The sequence below is a fragment of the Rhinopithecus bieti genome, unplaced genomic scaffold, assembly GCF_001698545.2.
Source record: "Rhinopithecus bieti isolate Rb0 unplaced genomic scaffold, ASM169854v2 scaffold_5942, whole genome shotgun sequence".
NCBI lineage: Eukaryota > Metazoa > Chordata > Mammalia > Primates > Cercopithecidae > Rhinopithecus > Rhinopithecus bieti.
Window position 1 is genome coordinate 671,175 of NW_016805026.1, and position 9,353 is coordinate 680,527.

The window sequence follows — 9,353 nt, forward strand, 5'->3', positions numbered from 1 at the left end:
CATTAGTTCGCTTAGGATAATGGCCTCCAGCTGCATCCATGTTGCTGCCAATGACCTGACTTCTTTCTTTTTTTATGGCTGCATAGTATTCCATGGTGTGTACATCCACATTTACTTTATCCAATCCACCATTGATATGCACCTATGTTGATTCCATGTCTTTGCTATTGTGAATAGCACTGTGATGAACATACAAATACAGGGGTGTTTTTGATAGAATAATTTATCTTCCTTTGGATTTATACCCAGTAATTGCTTTGAGCACTATGGCCATTTTGAGGATATTGATTCTTCCAATTCATGAGCATGGAATATTTTTCCATTTATTTGTGTTATAGGACTAAGGAGGTATTTGATCATGACTCTAAGATGTCATTGTCAAGAGAAATGTATCTCCTATTTTATCAGGTACTGGGAGAGAAACAAGCAAGCTGTTTTTACTTTTCTTATTTTTTCTTTTGAAACAGGATCTCACTGTGTGTGTCATCCAGGTTGGAGTGCAGTGGTGTGATCACAGCTCACTGCAGGCTCGATCTTCCAAGCTCAAGTGATCCTCCTGCCTCAGCCTCGTGAGTAGCTGGGACTAAATGCATGGGCCACCACACCCAGCTGTGTTTTTTTTTTTTTTTTTTTTTTTTTTTTTTTTTAATTTCTTCAGAAAAGCGAAGTCTCATTATATTGCTAGGCTGGTCTCAAACTCCTGACTTCAAGAAATCCTCCTGCCTCAGACTCCCAAAGTGCTAAGATTACAGGCATGAACCACTACTCCCAGCTATGTTTTAATATTTGAAGTTCTAACTACATGAAGGAAGCCTGTGACTCTCCACATTTTCTAATTTTACCTTCAGAATATTGATGTTAATATTCTGAATATTGACTATTAAAATATTGATATTGGTATCCAATTCTAAAACCTCTACAGGTAATACATTTTCTGTTACGTGATCTGGATGATTGAAAGTGCTACAAAAAGAGATGGAATTATCAAGAGGAGGAGAAACAATAAGTAGAAAAGCTCCCCTCATTTCATAATAGAGAGAATTCCCTGAATTTATTAAGAGTGGTTCCATTCTTTCTGAAAAGGTTATCAGTTCACATCCAAATGGGAAACTATCATGAAGTTATTAAGTACATGATGCTGAACAATTTTAAAGAGATCAAGCCATGTAAAAGGTTTTTTATCCTGCTTTTTTCTGTTTGCATTACATTTTAAACATTTTCCATACAGTTATAATTCTTCACTTATATGTTGGAATGTATGTGGCATATATGCATATGCATATACGTGATCTGTATATAAATGCATCAAAATACTAGCATGTTAGCAATAGTGGGATTAACGATCATTTTAACTTTATTCATTTTGTGTTTTCAACCTTTCTATAAAGATACATGTAAAGAATTAAAGAAAATACATGCTTTACAGCTTTTAAAATAATGAATAACAGATTTTGCACTTTTCTCAAGGCGGGTACCTTATACATAGAAAAATAAAGTATGAATCTTTACCTGATAGGGAAAGTTTCCAGGAGAAATTAGGAGGGACCACTTACTATCTATTTCTAATTGGAATTTATATGCAGTATCAGCCCCATCATTAAGGGAGAGAAACAAGCAAGCTGTTTTCACTTTCATATCCAGAATCCATTTATATCCAGAATCAGCCCCTACATTAATTCTCTTTTAGTAATTTCCTAATATTTCTAATAGGATGTATTACTTTATAAACAAGAAAAACATGATTTTTAAAAACTTGAAACCACAACCTTTGCATTAGAAGGAACTGTTTCACACCGGATTATTCTACTACTGGAGATGCGACACCATTCCCTCTTGCTCTTACTCTGTTATTGTATCTCTTGGTATGGTTCTTACATTTTGCTTCTTCTTTATCATGGAGTTCCTCTTTTTAGAATTTTGGCACTGTGGTCTGCTCCAGAATGCAAAACTGTGCCCCACATGCAATAGTATACATTCTCAGCAAAAGCCTAATCAGACAATCTCATAAGAGGGTGAATTCCTACCAATCACTTGCGTAGGAGATTAAGAGATAGCACTTACTTCTTTTTCTTTTTCTTTCTTTCTTTCTTTTTTTTTTTTTTTTTTTTTTTATGGAGTCTCAAATCTCGCTCTGTCACCCAGGCTGGAGTACAGTGGCGTGATCTCCACTCACTGCAACCTCTGTCTCCCGGGGTTCAAGCAATTTTCTTGCCTCAACCACTCAAGTAGCTGGGATTATAGGCACGTGCCACCATGCCCAGCTAATTTTTGTATTTTTAGTAGACACGGGGTTTCACCATTTTGGCCAGGCTGGTCTTGGACTCCTGACCTCAGGTGATCTGCCCGCCTCAGCCTCCCAAAGTGCTGGGATTACAGGTGTGAGCCACCACGCCCAGCCCTAGAGATAGCACTTATTTCTGATAGCCAAGTAACAGCCTTAATGTATCTAATCATGGCGCTCAATGAGCTAATTGCTTTGAGTTCTACTACGGGAAACGTTTCAATATGCCGAGATTCAATGAGTGCCCAGGTAAGACACGGCTGATGAGAAGTACTTATTACCACATCCAAATGGACAAGATATGGTTTCATCATCATCACCACCACCACCATCTGTTTTGCACATTGCTACATTTCAAGTGCAAAGAAGAGACACTCAATGATTTCCTGCAAAGACTCACCTGGCAAGCAATATACGTTAATATGAACCATCTCCCACCCATCTTCACGAAAGCAATTGATATAATGTTTGGCTAACTATCTTTCTCATATAATTCATTTACTTGTTCCAACACTTTTAAAATATCTACTCTGGCACTTACAAGCTAATTAGGGAGGGAAAGGGAGAACAAGACAAAGATAACCAGGAGAGGCAGATTGGGATGCAAGAATAGACCAGTTAGTACATATTTCAGCTGTTTAGCAAAGGAATTGACTGTCCCAAGTATTAGCAAAGGAATTGATTGGCCCAAGTAAGACCCACCACTGTTGACCCCTTGAGCAGCTGGGACCATTTACTCCTCTGTTCCTCAGCTCAGCCTCCTGTGCCATGGCAGGGGAAAAGCTCTTCAAGCAGCTTCATAACAAAGAGTCAGTATTTGGTTTATCTAAGGGCAACATCCTACCACAATTCCAGTGATAATAGACCGCACAAGAGTGAGAAGCAGCTTCCTGTGCTAGACAAAACCAAGTTCCTGATACCTGATCACATCTGCATGAGTGAACTGACAAAGGTTCCTTGCTTGGCCAAACTTGAAGCAGGCCTTTGAACCTTCTCCTAGGCCCATCTGTGCACTTCCTTATAAAATACAGTGATAGCAAAGAGCCTGCTTAAGTCAGCTTAACAAGACTCTCCCCACCCTCAGTATCTGATCACCCTTGATATCTGATCAAGTTCTGCATCCTCCACCATCCCTCGGGTGATGTTTGCTCACCCTGGCCTGTCTTCAGGAAGAATCCTGTTAGGTCGGTTTAGTCAGAATCCCCCTTACCCTGATGTTTCCCCTAGTAACTGTCCATCCACTACCCCACACCCTGCTCTATGGCTATAAATTCCCATTTGCCCATACTGTATTCATAATTAAACCCAATCTCTTCCAGTGCAAGACATCTTTGCAGTGGTCGCTGTACCTATCTCAATGCTCCTAATAAAGGTTTTCTTCCCATGCTTTAACAAGTATCATTGATTTTTTTTTCTTTAACAGAACTCATTAAGACAATTAGAAGGCACTTACAACTCAATGCTAATCCAATCTTCTTCCTGTTGGTGAACAAAGTATGGTGGGCATTTTCTCACGGATTTTTGAAGCATAAGAATCTAAGAAGGATGGAAATGGATTCCTGTATGTGGTATATGCCTCTCAGGAGACATTTGGAATAAAATAGTCTGTGTGAGGTTAGAAAAATGCATCTATTCCAGAATTTCTGAAACCTTTACTAAGGAAAAAAGGAATGTTACCAACAGTTCATCTAATCACAGATCATCCAAACAGAGGTATTCTCACCTAGGGGTTTTAGGAAGTTGTTTTGTATTTTCAAGCAGAGAAAAGCTCTAAATGAGCACATTCAGCTTTGGATACTAAATTATTTAACTTAGACTATCTTGTTTTCAAATTTTATAAGCTTAAAATAAAATACTTGGCATTCTAAGTCACAAAACATAAAAAAGAAGAAGAGAAAGTAATTAATGAGGATTAAGGACATCTGGCACGGTTTTCTGTTGGAGATGAAATTTAAATTAAGTCTCACAAAAAGGGTGAGACTCGGACAAGCAGAAATGAGAACGATAAAATTGCATGACAGGGAATGCAGTAAGTAAAACTTTGATATAAATTTTCACACTCTATTCAATAAACTATAAGAGAAGCATAAGGAGATAAGTTTGGATTCATAGATAGTACTTTGGGAGAATTTTGCTTTAATTTTTATTTTATTCATGTTTTATGAATATGAAACATTTTAAGCTTATAAAGAAATCCAGAAAGTATAGTATTGATAGTATAACAGGATGACTATAGTCAAAAATAACTTAATAGTACATTTTAAATTACAAGGGTATAATTGGATTGTTGGTAACTCAAGGGATAAATGCCTGAGGGGATGAACACCTCATTTCCATGATGCAATTTTTAAGCATTGCATGCCTGTATCAAAACATCTCATGCACCCCATAAATACATACACCTACTATGTACCCATAATGTTTTTTTTTTTTTATTTATTTAAAATAAAGATACACAACAGAAAGCTATGTGTCTATCACAGACTTTAAATAGATATTAAAATTTGGCGTCTGTGCCTGAGCTGGACATTTTAGGCTGGAGGCAGGCAGTAGATTGAGGGAATAACAACACCACGGGGCCAGCATGAAGTGTTTTATTAGACTCTGAACTACACTCAGAGATTGGGAGTGAGGGAAAAGAGATGTATAATAATTTTCCCAGTTAATTGTTTTTAATGCTGTATCATTCTTAAATACTGGTACATAATGGAGATAAGTAAACGACTGATACAAACTTTTAAGTTAAAATATAAACTATCAAAGAAAACTTTTACATGCTGCATCTACACAAGGATTACACTCCCAGAACCCACACCAGACCCTCCTCACAGGAATACACCTATTTCTCTCTTTTGCTGTTAGATAGACTTCTGTGGAGAAAATATGAGATGTTCTCTTTCGAGTCATAAGGACTCACTGAAGTAGTACCTGTTATATGGAGCTTGGCATTCTAAATACTAAAATTATACTGTTTACCACTTAAATTGAGTGTTGTCCCATTAATCCATTAAATAAGAATGGGCAGAAACCATGGGAACCTTCTGGAGTCTTTCTCTGGAGGCAAAAGAAGATTGCCCCCACTGAATAAAATATAAAAGAATGGCAGAAATAAAAATGTTGCATTTTGATTTTGTCATGAGTCATATATGTTCAATTTATCAGTTACTTACATGAAGTTTCAAGTGAGCAGTGCTAATCCTAACCCTTGTTCTTCTCCCTCCCGGAGGAGGGCTCAAGTCTCCAGGATGACATGAAGGGCAAGGAGGGAAATCCAGGCAGTGGGCTGCTCAGATTGCTCCATTCCTGGGCTGGCTTACGCATGGCACCAAGCAGTCCCGCCTGAATCTCTGTCTGCTCTTCTACAGTGTCCTCCAGGCCCTACTGTCAACCATGCAAAACAGATTATAACATGAGAAAACACAGTCACTGTTATGGACGGAGTGTTTATGTCTCCACCTCCACTTCCCCAGTTCATATGTTGAAGTCTTCACCTTCAGTGTGATGGTAGCAAAAAATGGGGTCTTTGGGAAGTAATTAGGTTTAGTGGAGGTCATGAGGAATTAATGTCCCTATAAGAAGAAGAGACATCAGAGCTTACTCTCTCACCATGTGAGGACACAGCCAGAGGACAGCTATCTGTAAACCAGGAAGAGCTTTCCTCAGAAATTGAATCAGCCAGTATCTTGATTTGGGCCTTCCAGCCTCCGGACTGTGAGAAATCAATGTCTGTTATTTCAGCCATCCAGTCTAGGGTATTTTGTGATAGCAGCCCAAGCTAAGACAGTCACATCATTTATTAATGATGAAAGAGCCCCAGAAGTTATCTGACTCTCAGTCTTTGATTTACAGGGATCGTAGTGTAACAATTAAGATTATGAGATCTAGTGCCTGAGTTCAAAGACCCAGCTCTGCTACTTACTCTGTGCCTCAATATCTCCTTTGTAAAATGGATATACTTTGTCACTTAGAGAACTGCTGTGAGAATTGGACAATACATATTCAGAAGAGTGCTTGACATTATGTGCTCAGTGCTGGTTTTATTATATATTTGTATAAAACCCAAGAATCATTCTAGTCTGTATTTCTTGTTTTGTATCCTCACAAATTCCTGCCCAGTCTCATCCCCTTGGCAGGCTTATCAATTTACCTACATTCCTGCCCAAATTAGGCATATAATTCCACCTCCCCTCATTTCCAAGACCTTGTCATTTGTTGTTGGGGTGGTCTGATGGTCTAAATTACCTTATTTGGTGCCCTTGCTGTCCTTCTGGTGATAACTCTAATAGTAATTGATTTTCTACCAAGCGTGCATAAAACATATCTAGAAGGTTTAGAGCTAAAAATATTAACCTTGTTCTGTGTATTTTCTCTTGCACTAATACCCCCTAGTCAACACTGAAACTGCCAAAAGTTTATTAATGTGAACTGCCAACCTCAGTGTCAGCTGCAGTTTCCCTTCTAAGAGGCATTTTCCCAGGGCTTTTACCTCTAAGATGATCCAATGAGGAGAAGAGAGAGACAGCGGAGGAGCAATTTTAAAAGAACTATACAGACAGGAAGGCTTGGATGGTGAGAAACAAGAACCTGATGCTGTATTATACAAAGAATGAAGAGAATGACTGTCTTGGAGCAGGGTTCACACTCATTTCTTGTGGACATTCCTGCCATGTAACAATCCTGGATATTTAGAAGGGCCCTCACCCCTTAATAGACAAGACCAAAGCAGGGGAAGTCTAATGAGAAAATCTTGCATCCTGATAAAGGTGATGAAATTTATCAGGGGAACTGAATTCGTGGGGAACTTCCTCGTGTGAAGGAGATATATATTCAGTTTCTGTGGTCAAATTTATTGAAAAATAAAAAAAAAAAAACATCCACTCTATCTTAAAGAAGCCCATTTGTGTTGAATTAATTTCTCTGTAAATTTCACTGTTTTTGCCTATTTGGGGATACAGCACAGCTTCTCTCAGAGATTGGATCTTCTTAATTTAAATTCAAACATACTAATTTCATTATATATTATATATATCATTATTTTGCTCCCAAACAAAGTTCCTACATGGGCCTGAAAAGAACAGAGAAAAGTCAAGCCTGATGGTATACACTCTGCAATCATCCATGCAGAACAAATAATTGAAGCCATGAGAATAACTGAAATCTTGGAAAATAGAGTAAAAGTGGAGAAGATCAAGTCTTCAAGGGCAAAGTCTTAAGAACCCCCAAATGTTCTTGCATTTGAGAAAGAGGTTCTTGCAATGAGAAAGAGATGCTCTCCTAGATGAGAGAGTAATTAACCAAAGATGTGGAGAACAAGAAAGAATTGGAGCTGGGCACAGTCGTTCATGCCTATAATTCCATCCCTTTGGGAGGCTGAAGTGGGTGGATCACTTGATCTCAAGGGTTCAAGGCCAGTCTGGGCAACATGGTGAAACCTCGTCTCTGCTAGAAATACAAAAAAAAAAAAAAAAAAAAATTAGCTGGGTGTGGTAGCTAATGTGCTACCACATCTGTGATCCCAGCTACATCTGTGATCCCAGTTACTTGGGAGGCAGAGGAGGAAGGATAGCTTGAGCTTGGGGGGAGGGGTTGCAGTGAGCCAAGATTGTGCCACTGCACTCCAGCCTGGGCAGCAGAGTGAGATGCCATCTCAAAGAAAAAAAGAAAAAAGAATTGGAAGAAAAAATGTCAAGTAAGAAGGGCTTGGCCAATCAAGTTGATTGAAGCAAAAAGAAAATGGAAGTTGAGAAAAATCTTCTGGATTTACCTATTGGGAAGCTCTTGTGATCCTCAAAGAAGCAGTTTCAGTGAAGTGCTGGAAGGAGAGACTCCATTACAAGAAGCTGAAGAGGGTGAGACTATTCTGGTTCCATGGAATAAAAAGACAGCTGTGGACATAGATCTATGGGCTCTGCTCATAGATCCTGCCTTCGTCATTCATGGAGCTGCAAGTACTGCAGTCCTTCACCCAGACTCATTCAGTCCAGCTCCTCTGGTGAGCCATCCCTCACCCAGGAAACAAGCACACTGGGATTTTCTGGAAAGGGTTTTGGCATTGTTTGTGGGATCCATCCAGGTTTCCAGGATTCCATCAGCACATTTGCACTGAGCTGTGGCCTTCTCTCCACCTCCCATCCTTTTGGCTCCCACACTGTTACTAGGCTTCAGTTTTGACTTTTGGATTGGCATTGTTATTTACCCATGGGTAGAAAAACATGCCCTGAATCCTATCACCTCCTGTCTTGGAAACTGTCTCACTGACCAGCCTTTGCAGAACCCTCGCCAAGAGTCTGAATTCTGTTCATGAGCCCTAGCAGGGAGTCATGGTCCTAAAGGACTAACTGCATAGAAGGAAGATACTGTGACCCACATGACTTCAGCTTTTATCACCATTTCCTAGAATTTCTTGCCACTTGCCCAAACCACAGGATTGCTCTTACATGGAGATTAGTCATCATTTCTGTTGCATACTGTGTATTAATGTAAAAGAATCCTCTGCCTTCTCCTGACTAACATGATCTGTCACCAGTAGCTGTACCACTCTGGATGGCCTTCAGTTCCTTGGCTTGTGTTCTAGCTTATGAAATGTCCCTCCCAAGCTTTTCCCTTTATGGAGTTAGTTTGAACACTACTCTCTGGCCTTAAACCCCACACTGCTTCCAAGACACATAAAAACATGCACATGCAAAGGTAAAGACACATACACACACAAACAACCTTTGGTTTTAGATGATGCTTTCATTCCTATGGGCCCCATAGCTTGGTAGAGTCATGGATCTCCCAAAACTCCACCATCTAGGTAAAACCCCAACTATAGTCTCCCTAATCCCCCAGGCTGAGTAGGGAGAATCAGATATGGCATTAGTTTATATCAACAGGAACCTACTGTCTAGATAAAGGGAAACAAGAATCTCACTGTAATTGATACTGGGAAAAGACACAACCAAGCACTGAATTAAATTTGGATAAGTTCAATTTAACTTTGGTGTCAATTCTTACAAAGTTCCAGCAATGACAAGACAAGAAGTCTGACAAACCTAATGTCTTAATTAGAAATAAAGCCAACAAACATAAG